The following is a 12440-nucleotide window of genomic DNA, read 5'->3' as shown; positions in this document are numbered from 1 at the left end:
GAATGCGTGTTGGAGACGGAGAGAAAGTTAGAGAGTTTTATTAAAACTGTATTTTCAGTGCATTCACTTGAGAGAGAAAGACAGACGGGAAAGTTAAATTAAAGTGCCAATATGTGGGTTTTTGTAATTACTTTAAATCACGTAAAATTGCTTAAATATATGGCTTTACTCGGTAATGTGACGCTTATTTTAGTCTTATTTGTGTGTATATAGAGAGAATGGGAGTTATTAAGCTGTTTCAAATGTTTTAAAGGGCTATATTTCCGTGTGTGAGTAGTGCAGAGAGAAAGAGGCCCGTGAAATGTGACGTTAACAACAGCTTTCGTGCTTTAACTAACTAACTAAATATACTGGATATAGAGAAAATATTCGGCTGGTTTTGTAAAATTAAGTTTTTAAAGGACTCTGTTTCCATGAATGCATGTTGGAGACAGAGAGACAGTTACTTCAGCTGTTTACATTATAGAGGCCAGTTAGAGGCAAGTGTTTAAGGCGACGCTTCATTTGTAAATGTTTAATATTGAGAGTAAACGTGATATTTTATTAGAATCATATAATCAGAGTTTTATTAAAACTGTATTTTCAGTGCATTCACTTGAGAAAGTGCCAATATGTGGGTTTTTGTAATTAGTTTAAATCACGTAAAATTGCTTTGAGATGTTAAAAATCTGCAAATCTAAAACAATGTGTTTGACAGTGTAGCCTATGATTATATTTGCAACTCCTTCATTTGAAAATCTGTGAGCATTTGGTGTGTACTATAAGCCTGACTTGCTTGTAACATTTGGTTTGTTTGTATTTGTTTACTTTTAGGGAGAGAGAGATTTTGGAGAGGGAGACAGCAGAAGCCGTTCCTGGGCAGGTGGAAAGAGGATAAGGGAAAGATCTGGGAGGAGAAAAAGGAGAGTAATGCACTGACCCCTCGACTGATCTGCATCTAAGCTCAGAATACGAGAAATGTTTATTCACATTTAGATGTGTACTTACAGTAAGTGAGTGAATGAATTACTGTGTTCCTCCATAGCTCCAGACTAACCTTAACATGCTCCCTATTCTCCTCACAAACATTTATCAGTTCCTCAAAGTACTCCTTCCACCCTTCAAATATCATCTCTTCATTAGTCTGCACAATACCTTCTGCATTCATTATCATCCTAACATGCTGTACATCCTCACACCCTGTTCCTCTCTCATCTCGCCAGTCGATACATGTCTTTTATTCTAACCTCACTATCCATATTCTCATACAACTTTTCACGTGCATTTTCCCTAGCCTTTGTCACTTCTCCGTTTGCTTGATGCTGCATTTTTTTGTATTTCTTTAGACATCTCTCTTGAGATTCCAATTCTATTTTGTCGACCACTTCCTTCTTAAGATTTCCTGCATGATCTCCTCATTCCAGCACAAAGTCTCCTCCCTTCCTTCCTCTGTCCATACAACAAACACAGTACCTGTAGCCGATTCCCTCACTGCTTTTGCAGTCTCTGCCCATCTGTCCATCACCTCGTCCACCCCACCTAGCATCTGCCTCACCTCCTCCCTGAATCACACACCGTACTGTTCTTACTTTAACGTCCACCATCTGATCTGTGATTTAGCCCTCACCCACTTCCTTTTCTTCACCTCCAAATACATCCTACCTACCACCACCGTCTGATGATGCCTTGCTATACTTCACCCCTGCCACCACCTTACTGTCACTAAATTACTTCAGGTTGCTTCGCCTGCATAAAACATAGTCCACATGTGTAGACCTTCCTCCACTCTTAAATGTCACCCTATGCTCTTCCTTCTTCTGAAAATAAGTATTTACTACTGCCATGTGCATTTTTTGGGGCAAATTCTACCACCATATCAGCTACCTCTCTCCTTTTACCAGTCATAGTGCTAACATTCAGTGTTTCCACTCTCACCTCCACCTTCCTCACCCTCTTCTTTATTTTGTCTCTCAACTCTTGTTCCCCCTCTCCTTCTCCTCCTGTGACCAACAGTATCACAATTTCCACTGGTACACTGGCAGGAAACAATCCCAATGGTGGACGTTGTTAACCCGGGCCTTCTCTGATCCGATATGGAACTCTTGTTAGTGATCTGCATTGTTAATTTGACATAGTTTATACAAAAGATAATCTTTCTGACACAACCCTCCCTATTTATACACGCTTGGGACCAGCATTACAATGCAATGTATTTCAGTGGCTAGGTTATGATTTGTCTGCCTACATTTACGCATATTGTGAGTTCCAGGAGGACAGTACAATTGAGACGGAGGAGAGTGAAAGCACTTGATGAAGCAGCACAGAATGTCATCAGTGCCACTATCAACACCAATGTATTGGAAGGTATCTCTAAACTCATATAAAGGTAAATCTAGTATAATCTTTTTTTCAAGATTAAATTGTGCATTATGTTTTTTTTTGCCTGTATAGTTCACTTAATGTTTTAAATTAGCAGCCTTTAAGCAGTTGTAGAGTAGTTATTTGTAATATAAGGAGTACTGGTAAAATTCAGCTTTTTATTTTTATTTTCTGCTAAATGCTAATGTGTTTTTAAAACTTTTCAATTTTTGAACTGAAGCTAGGTTATGCATAATATGTAGATTAAAATAAAAGATTGTGTATTCATTAAATTACACTGATGGTCTCATTTGTGGTTACCAAATGTTTAATATTAAATTGTGATATTTCATTAACTGTAGGCTGTTTTACTGTTGTTTGAAATCTCTGTAGAAGGCATGAGAGGACACCGCTGACATGATGGACATGGTAGAACATACCCCCTGAGCTTCCGGTCCTGTGCTCAGCGCTGGAGCGCCGTCCTCTGACTTGGAGGTATTTAAAAAGGTTTTATGTCCATATAGTCACTGAAATAGGTTTTAGTGAGGCAGGTCACTGTGGTCAGTTGAAGTTAATTTCTCTGGTACAAAATTATGATAGTTCATTGCTTTTGGGTGAGGCCTTAGGGATGGTACTGGTTACACATACTCTCAGGTCGTACGTTGTGGGGACCCTCTCAGGACAGAACTATTGAAAAGGTTTTGGTCAAATGTGCACACACACACTGTCAGGTCTTGCATAGTGGGGTCCCCGTTTAGGGAGAAACACCTACTAAAGCAGTACACGCACAGGTCAGTATACAGACAGTTTATCTGAACTACAGTGTACATTACCCCATGACTGATGTCACTGAGGGTCTAGTTTGAATTTGTTATTATTTTCTTTTCTGACACAGCTCTTTAAGCTTATATTAGTTACACACACTGTCAGGTCTTGCATAGTGGGGTCTCCGTTTAGGGAGACACACCTACTAAAGCAGTACATTCACAGGTCAATATACAGACAGTTTATCTGAACTACAGTGTACATTACCCCATGACTGATGTCACTGAGGGTCTAGTTTGAATTTTCTTATTATTTTCTTTTCTGACACACCTCTTTAAGCTTATATTAATGACACACACTGTCAGGTCTAGCATAGAGGGGTCCCCTTCTAGGGAGACACTCCTACTATAGCAGTACACTCACAGGTCAATATACAGACAGTTTATCTGAACTACAGTGTACATTACCCCATGACTGATGTCACTGAGGGTCTAGTTTGAATTTGTTATTATTTTCTTTTCTGACACACCTCTTTAAGCTTATATTAATGACACACACTGTCAGGTCTAGTAAAGAGGGGTCCCCTTCTAGGGAGACACTCCTACTATAGCAGTACACTCACAGGTCAATATACAGACAGCGTTTCTGAACTACAGTGTACATTACCTCATGACTGATGTCACTGAGAGTTTAGTTTGAATTTGTTATTATTTTCTTTTCTGACACAGCGCTTTAAGCTTATATTAGTTACACACACTGTCAGGTCTTGCATAGTGGGGTCCCCGTTTAGGGAGACACACCTACTAAAGCAGTACACTCACAGGTCAATATACAGACAGTTTATCTGAACTACACTGTACATTACCTCATGACTGATGTCACTGAGAGTTTAGTTTGAATTTGTTATTATTTTCTTTTCTGACACAGCGCTTTAAGCTTATATTAGTTACACACACTGTCAGGTCTTGCATAGTGGGGTCCCCGTTTAGGGAGACACACCTACTAAAGCAGTACACTCACAGGTCAATATACAGACAGTTTATCTGAACTACAGTGTACATTACCCCATGACTGATGTCACTGAGGGTTTAGTTTGAATTTGTTATTATTTTCTTTTCTGACACAGCGCTTTAAGCTTATATTAGTTACACACACTGTCAGGTCTTGCATAGTGGGGTCCCCGTTTAGGGAGAAACACCTACTAAAGCAGTACATGCACAGGTCAATATACAGACAGTTTATCTGAACTACAGTGTACATTACCCCATGACTGATGTCACTGAGGGTCTAGTTTGAATTTGTTATTATTTTCTTTTCTGACACAGCTCTTTAAGCTTATATTAGTGACACACACTGTCAGGTCTAGCATAGAGGGGTCCCCTTCTAGGGAGACACTCCTACTATAGCAGTACACTCACAGGTCAATATACAGACAGCGTTTCTGAACTACACTGTACATTACCTCATGACTGATGTCACTGAGGGTTTAGTTTGAATTTGTTATTATTTTCTTTTCTGACACAGCGCGTTAAGCTTATATTAGTGACACACACTGTCAGGTCTAGCCTAGTGGGGTCCCCGTTTAGGGAGAAACACCTACTAAAGCAGTACATGCACAGGTCAATATACAGACAGTTTATCTGAACTACAGTGTACATTGCCTCATGACTGATGTCACTGAGGGTCTAGTTTGAATTTGTTATTATTTTCTTTTCTGACATAGCTCTTTAAGCTTATATTAATGACACACACTGTCAGGTCTGGCATAGAGGGGTCCCTTTCTAGGGAGAAACTCCTACTATAGCAGTACACTCACATCTCAATATATAGACAGCTTTTCCGAACTACAGTGTACGTTACCTCATGACTGATGTCACCGAGGGTCTAGTTTCAATTGGTTATTTACTTTTCTGATTCAGCTCTTTCAGGTTGTATTGGCGGTTGTATTGGTGGTATAATCTGAAATTGTTACTTGTGTCAGGACAAATGTGTCTTACGTTTTTTAATACCATGGTGTATCCATGTCAAGTCAATTTGATTCAGCAATTGTTTAACTGATGAGAGATTAAACATGTTGTAAAATGTATTGCACTTTAAATACTAATGTATTTGTGTGTGGTGTTCACCGAAATGTTTTACTGTTGTTTGAAATCTCTGTAGAAGGCATGAGAGGACACCGCTGACACGATGGACATGGTAGAACAAACCCACTGAGCTTCCGGTCCTGTGCTCAGCGCTGGAGCGCCGTCCTCTGACTTGGAGGTATTTAAAAAGGTTTTATGTCCATATAGTCACTGAAATAGATTTTAGTGAGGCAGGTCACTGTGGTCAGTTGAAGTTAATTTCTCTGGTACAAAATTGTGATAGTTCATTGCTTTTGGGTGAGGCCTTAGGGATGGTACTGGTTACACACACTCTCAGGCCTTACGTTGTCGGGACCCTCTCAGGACGGAACTATTGAAAAGGTTTTGGTCAAATGTGCACACACACACTGTCAGGTCTAGCATAGTGGGGTCCCCGTTTAGGGAGAAACACCTACTAAAGCAGTACACTCACAGGTCAATATACAGACAGCGTTTCTGAACTACACTGTACATTACCTCATGACTGATGTCACTGAGTGTCTAGTTTGAATTTGTTATTATTTTCTTTTCTGACACAGCTCTTTAAGCTTATATTAGTGACACACACTGTCAGGTCTAGCATAGAGGGGTCCCATTCTAGGGAGACACTCCTACTATAGCAGTACACTCACAGGTCAATATACAGACAGCGTTTCTGAACTACAGTGTACATTACCTCATGATTGATGTCACTGAGGGTCTAGTTTGAATTTGTTATTATTTTCTTTTCTGACACAGCGCTTTAAGCTTATATTAGTGACACACACTGTCAGGTCTTGCATAGTGGGGTCCCCGTTTAGGTAGAAACACCTACTAAAGCAGTACACTCACAGGTCAATATACAGACAGTTTATCTGAACTACAGTGTACATTACCCCATGACTGATGTCACTGAGGGTCTAGTTTGAATTTGTTATTATTTTCTTTTCTGACACAGCTCTTTAAGCTTATATTAATGACACACACTGTCAGGTCTAGCATAGTGGGGTCCCCTTCTAGGGAGACACTCCTACTAAAGCAGTACACTTACATGTCAATATACAGACAGTTTATCTGAATTACAGTGTACATTACCCCATGACTGATGTCACTGAGGGTCTAGTTTGAATTTGTTATTATTTTCTTTTCTGACACACCTCTTTAAGCTTATATTAATGACACACACTGTCAGGTCTAGCATAGTGGGGTCCCCTTCTAGGGAGACACTCCTACTAAAGCAGTACACTCACAGGTCAATATACAGACAGTTTATCTGAACTACAGTGTACATTACCCCATGACTGATGTCACTGAGGGTCTAGTTTGAATTTGTTATTATTTTCTTTTCTGACACAGCTCTTTAAGCTTATATTAATGACACACACTGTCAGGTCTAGCATAGTGGGGTCCCCTTCTATGGAGACACTCCTACTAAAGCAGTACACTCACAGGTCATTATACAGACAGTTTATCTGAACTACAGTGTACATTACCTCATGACTGATGTCACTGAGGTTCTAGTTTGAATTTGTTATTATTTTCTTTTCTGATACAGCTCTTTAAGGTTGTATTGGTGACACACACTGTCAGGTCTAGCATAGAAGGGTCCCCTTCTAGGGAGACACTCCTACTATAGCAGTACACTCACAGGTCAATATATAGACAGCGTTTCTGAACTACACTGTACATTACCTTATGACTGATGTCACTGAGGGTCTAGTTTGAATTTGTTATTATTTTCTTTTCTGACACAGCGCTTTAAGGTTGTATTGGTGACACACACTGTCAGGTCTAGCGTCGTAGGGACCACTTCTAGGAAGACACTCCTACTACAGCAGTACACTCACAGGTCAATATACAGACAGCTTTTCTGAACTACAGTGTATGTTACCTCATGACTGGTGTCACTGAGGGTCTAGTTTGAATTTGTTATTATTTTCTTTTCTGACACAGCTCTTTCAGTTTGTATTGGTGACACACACTGTCAGGTCTAGCATCGTAGGGACCACTTCTAGGGAGACACTCCTAGTATAGCAGTACACTCACAGGTCAGTATACAGACAACATTTTCTGAACTACAGTTTACGTTACAGTGTATTTCTCTAAGTAATATGCATTTTCCCCAAGTATTTTTTTTCTTTTCCACAACTGCTGACTAGAATTTCAGCTGGTTCTGATAACTCCTCCACAGCTGCCCATAGTTTTCGGCACCTGATATCGAAGTTCACATGCATGGATGCAGCAAACTTGGCTACAAATCCCATAACACCTATCTCTACTGGTCTTGCATGTGCCTGCCACCCACGTTCTGTACAGTTCCCAAACTTTGTTCGATATTTGGACACTGAAAGCCGTGTTTGGTATTGAACCAACACAGGACACCATTTATTATATTGTTTTGAGGTTAGACTGTAAAAACTTATAGTTTGAAACAGACAAAAGCTCTGCAGGTCTCCCTTAGCCAGAGGGAGGGGCAGGTACTCCACAGAACATGCTTCTCATTGGTCCTCACTTGTATTAACTGTCCATGATTTATTTATATAAATTGTAAAGTATTTAAAATAGTAAAGCTATAAATGTGTCCCTAAATTTGGTTTCAGAAAGTTGGCAGCCTACAATTTCATAAATCACACTGCTTATTATTATAGAAAGAATAATTGTGCCCACACACTTTTACACAGGCCCACCCAAAGATCAATTTGTGGCTATGCCACTGATGTAGTTAACGTTTAGTCATAGTTCCTAGTTTGAATAAATGTAATAATATAAACTGGACTTGCTGCCACATCAGGCCATTGGTCTCGTTACACATACAAAGCTGGGGTTTGCATTCTTGCAATTTGCTGCTGATACAATTTAAATACAAAAATTCAGGTATCTCGTTTCCACCTGCCACTATCACTTCTCTCATTGAAGTGTTTGTAAAATAATATAACTGTAGTTAGTAAGGCCTACCGATTTACATAGACTTAATATATTAACCAAAATAATAAATCTTGTAAAGTACTGTATGAAAAAATATGAGAATGACACCCTGCCTTTACGATGTTTGTTGGATGTGGCCCTTGAGTAAAAGTAATTGGGGACCCCTACTCTATTGTATCTCTGATAGTGCATTTCCACCAAAAAGGAACCAGAACGGTTCCAGTTCGCAAGGTGAATTTGGAACCGTTTGGTATGTTTCCATCTACACAAACTGGTTCGCGACCTAGAAAAGTTTGTTCCCAGCTGAGTTTCAAATGCAGCGTTATTGCACTGCGGAGCTTGACAGGGTAATTTACAACGTTTCAAATAAATAAATAAAAAGAAATAAAACAGGAACACGCCCTGTTTTTTTTTTTTCTGGTGCTGTTTGTGTGCGATTCCATTTGTGTTGGTCAGAGCCACAGCTCTCGGTTACGTTTCTCTGCTGTTCACAAGCTCAGCAGGACGGCTCTGAACTCAGCAACATTTACACAGTATTATATCTCACTCGGGTCTGACTTCATGGTAAACAAAGAATAAACAATGACTCTAACAATGAGTCTAACAGTCTTTGGTGCTGGCGCTGTATTCAGGCACAGCGACTCCCCCGCTAATGACGTATACCTGTTTCCTCTTTAAACGTGTAGAAATGCAGCAGTTCATTGGAAAGAACCAAGGTTCCAAGAATCAGGAATGGAACCGGTTTAGGAGCCAGAGTTCTTTTGGTGAAATAGCGCTGTGATTGACAGCAACAAATCAATGTTCTGATCGGTTAAATAAACCTCACTATATGATTGGTACAGCTAAAGCTTTCCTATTGGTACATCAGTTGGCCAATCAGGGTCAAAAATTCACAACTGTGAAAAGAGATTTACACAAGCAGCAGAGAAGGTGAATGTGTGCATTTTTTGTCACATTTGGAACATAAAGGTTTGCTCTGGTGCATTTTAAAACAATACTCACAAATGTAATGAACTTTGTAACTGCTTTTGAGCAACTACATACACGAAATTTTAACTGTGCTTGAGCAACTACATACACGTAAAACTAAAATCCACAAATGTATTGGAATGCACAAATTTAAAACAACAACTACAATAATAAATTAAATTCACAAATGTGCAAAAAAGATTTGCATTTGTAAATGAAATGTTGTGAATGTGTGAATCAGTAACTTCTCAAACGGTTTAAAATGTGCAAGAGCAAACCTTTTTAAAGTTCCAAATGTGACTGGGGGAATTTTTGAATGAGATGGAAAAATCCACACATTCTCCTTCTCTGTTGCGTGTGCGAATCTCTTTTTGCAGATGCGGATTTAAGACCCTGTTTTGACGGCCAATTGATGGACAAATAGGAAATCTTTAGCTGGACCAAGCAGATTGTGAGGTTTGTTTAACCAATTGGAACATTGATTTGTTGCTGTCAACCATAGCGCTTTTCCACAAAATGAACTCAGGTCCGTGAACCGCCGCGTTTCTACGGACAGCAGAGAAACGTAAACAAGAGCCGCGGCTTTGATCAACGCACATGCAATTGCGCCTAACTTCACCAAAAACGCATAAAAATGGGGCATGTTCCTGTTTTTTCCTATTATTTATTTATATGAAACGTTGTGAATGACCCTGTCAAGCTCCACTGGGCGATAACGCTGTATTTGAAGCTCTGGGCTCTTGGTTACGTTTCTCCGCTGTTCACAAGGTCAGCAGGATGCCTCTGAACTCAGCCATAGTGTCTCCGTTCATGACGTATTCCTGGTTCCCCTCAAAATGTGTAGAAATGCGGTGGTTCACTGGAAAGAACCAATGTTCCTAGAATCAGGAACAGAACTGGTTCAAGAACCAGAGTTCTTTTGGTGGAAAAGCGCTATGGTTGACAGCAACAAATCCGATTGTTTAAACAAACCCTGCGATCTGATTGGTCCAGCTAAAGCTTTCCTATTGGTCCATCAATTGGCCTTCAAAACAGGGTCTTTAATTCGCAACTGCAAAAAGAGATTCGCACACACAGCAGAGAAGGCGAATGTGTGTTTTTTTCCATCTCATTCAAAAACTCCCACTGTCACATTTGGAACCTTTAAAAAAGGTTTGCTCTTGCACATTTTAAGTATTTTACTGATTCACACATTCACAACATTTCATTTACAAATGCAAATCTTTTTTACACATCTGTGAATTTAATTTATTATTATTGTAGTTGTTGTTTTAAATTTGACGTATACATTTGTGGATTTTAACGTGTATGTAGTTGCTCAAACACAGTTACAAAGTCTGTTACATTTGTGAGTATTGTTTTACAAACTCAAAATTTTTTACCCTTTTTTGACTCCATATTTGACTCCAGAACATTAGTGCAGAGAGTACAGTGCAGTAATTACAAAGATCTTAAAATACATACAGAACAGGACCAGTAGACACAACACAGACAACAGTGTAGTTCTTCTTCTCATCAGCCTATGCCTCAAATTCTCATTGATGGGAGCTTGTCTCTTCGCTAACTGTCAGTCACAAGTCTCATACTACTGGATATTTATTGGCTGTTTGCATGGCATCAGCGATTTCTGGGCAAGCTCTTGTATCACATCTTTCAGCGGTTCACACGTAGCAATCGAGATAGTGTTGATTTGCCTCTGACCTAAGGGTTGTTCCCGTGATCCCCTAAAACATCGTCTTTGACAAGAAAATCGGGGCTACAATCGTGCAGTGTGATCATATATCAGGAATCCATCAAGAAACATGTAATTGAATGATATTTATGAACGTACTTGTTTTATGTATGAGATGGATTCACTCAAGTATAAAGAAATGGTAAAAAGGTACTCTACTAAGTATTAATTACACCTGTCACAAAGGGTTTTAAAAGGTGTTTAATAATTCTGAGGCAGTAGTTATTTTGGGCATTTTTTGTTGGATTGGGAGAAAACAATTTTATCTATTTAAATTGTTATTTTAATCACTTTTTGCAAAAAAAAAAATAGCTAATAATCCTAATTTGGGGCTTGATACCATTTTAAGTGCCAATGTAGGTCTGTTTTCTCTTTTGCATGTTGTAAGAAAAACAGCCTTATTAAATCATGCAATTTGTGCCAAAAAAGATGTTGGTAAAAGAGAAATTTTTATTAAAATTTAGGCATAGGAAAATTTCCTTTGAGATATATATATATATATTTTTTTTGTCACCTAGGTCCAGTGAATTCCATGGAGTGGAGAAGCTCATGTTGATGGAAAGTTCCTGGAAAGCTGTTTGTTCACTGTATACATCTGAACAGTGGGCTCTTAAACCTGTCTCTGCAATGTTGTGATGTGATTTATATTGTTTTAAAGTTTCTGTTTTCAGACTTGATCAAAGCTCTCTCGGACCAGGCAGTTTTGATAGGAACACCTTGTGTCTATACTCACTGTTCATTTCATCAGCTCCATTTACAATGTAGGAGCATTTTGTAGTTCAGCATTTACAGAATAGTGTCCATTTCTTGTGCTGCATGCTTTGTTTACCAGATTTCACCCTGTTCTTCAATGGGCAGTACTCCTAGAGGACCCCCACCTAGCGCGATTTGTTTTGATTCCAGATACATTTCTTGGGGTGAGGTTGTGGTAGTGAAAAGCCAACCAGGGACCAAACAGTCCAGTAGTGTAGGTCCCATGCATTGCACAAGCACAATTAATGTGTTGCTCTGGTATGAGTGGATCAGACATGGCAGTGCTCCTACATGGTAAGAGTAACTAATATAATGGACAGCGAGTGTAAGTACAGTGTTCGTAATGGAGTTCTTGGTTAATATCATAGATGGACTGTTTCATGTAAATTATTCTGAGTTTATATTGTGTGTGTTCATATTGATTTTTAATTTTCTTTATCCTAGCTAAGCTCATCAGTTATTCAAGGTATTATTTATTTATATTGTGTTTTATTCTCACAGTTTTTGGCTAACTACATTGCTTCTACAGTATGTACACATCTGTGCCTATCTTTTTCAGAGTTTAATAAAAGAACAAATTAGTTCAAATAACGTTAAAGGTTAATAAATTAATCTTTAAACGAATGCATCGGCCTGGATTAGTTGTTTTTCTGCATTAATTATAGATTACACATTGTTCTCTCTCAAAATGAAATTGGTCCCCACAAAGAATGAGAACAGGTGATTTGTGTAATATTTGGTCCCCAAATATACTCCAAACCTGAAATTTCCCCACAAGTCACGAGGTCGTCTGGTCAGAATCAATTTTGGTGAGATATTTGTAATTTGAAGTGATATTAAGATTCACAAGTGCATTT

General features: G+C 38.9%; 1 long non-coding RNA gene across 2 annotated transcripts; it reads left to right on the top strand.

Moving 5' to 3' along the window:
- Positions 1 to 820: 820 nt before the first annotated feature.
- LOC136677212 (uncharacterized) lies at positions 821 to 12138 on the top strand. 2 transcript variants are annotated; one of them, XR_010796342.1, is made up of 5 exons: positions 821 to 2365; positions 2731 to 2832; positions 5263 to 5364; positions 7158 to 7252; positions 11349 to 12138. It is a non-coding gene; the product is annotated as an uncharacterized lncRNA (long non-coding RNA). The 2 variants fall into 2 exon arrangements; XR_010796341.1 differs by lacking the exon at positions 7158 to 7252.
- Positions 12139 to 12440: the final 302 nt, after the last annotated feature.

The sequence above is a fragment of the Hoplias malabaricus genome, chromosome X2 (genome assembly GCF_029633855.1).
Source record: "Hoplias malabaricus isolate fHopMal1 chromosome X2, fHopMal1.hap1, whole genome shotgun sequence".
Taxonomy (NCBI): domain Eukaryota; kingdom Metazoa; phylum Chordata; class Actinopteri; order Characiformes; family Erythrinidae; genus Hoplias; species Hoplias malabaricus.
Note: the sequence above shows the minus strand (reverse complement) of the source record. Positions and strands in the feature narration are given on the sequence as shown.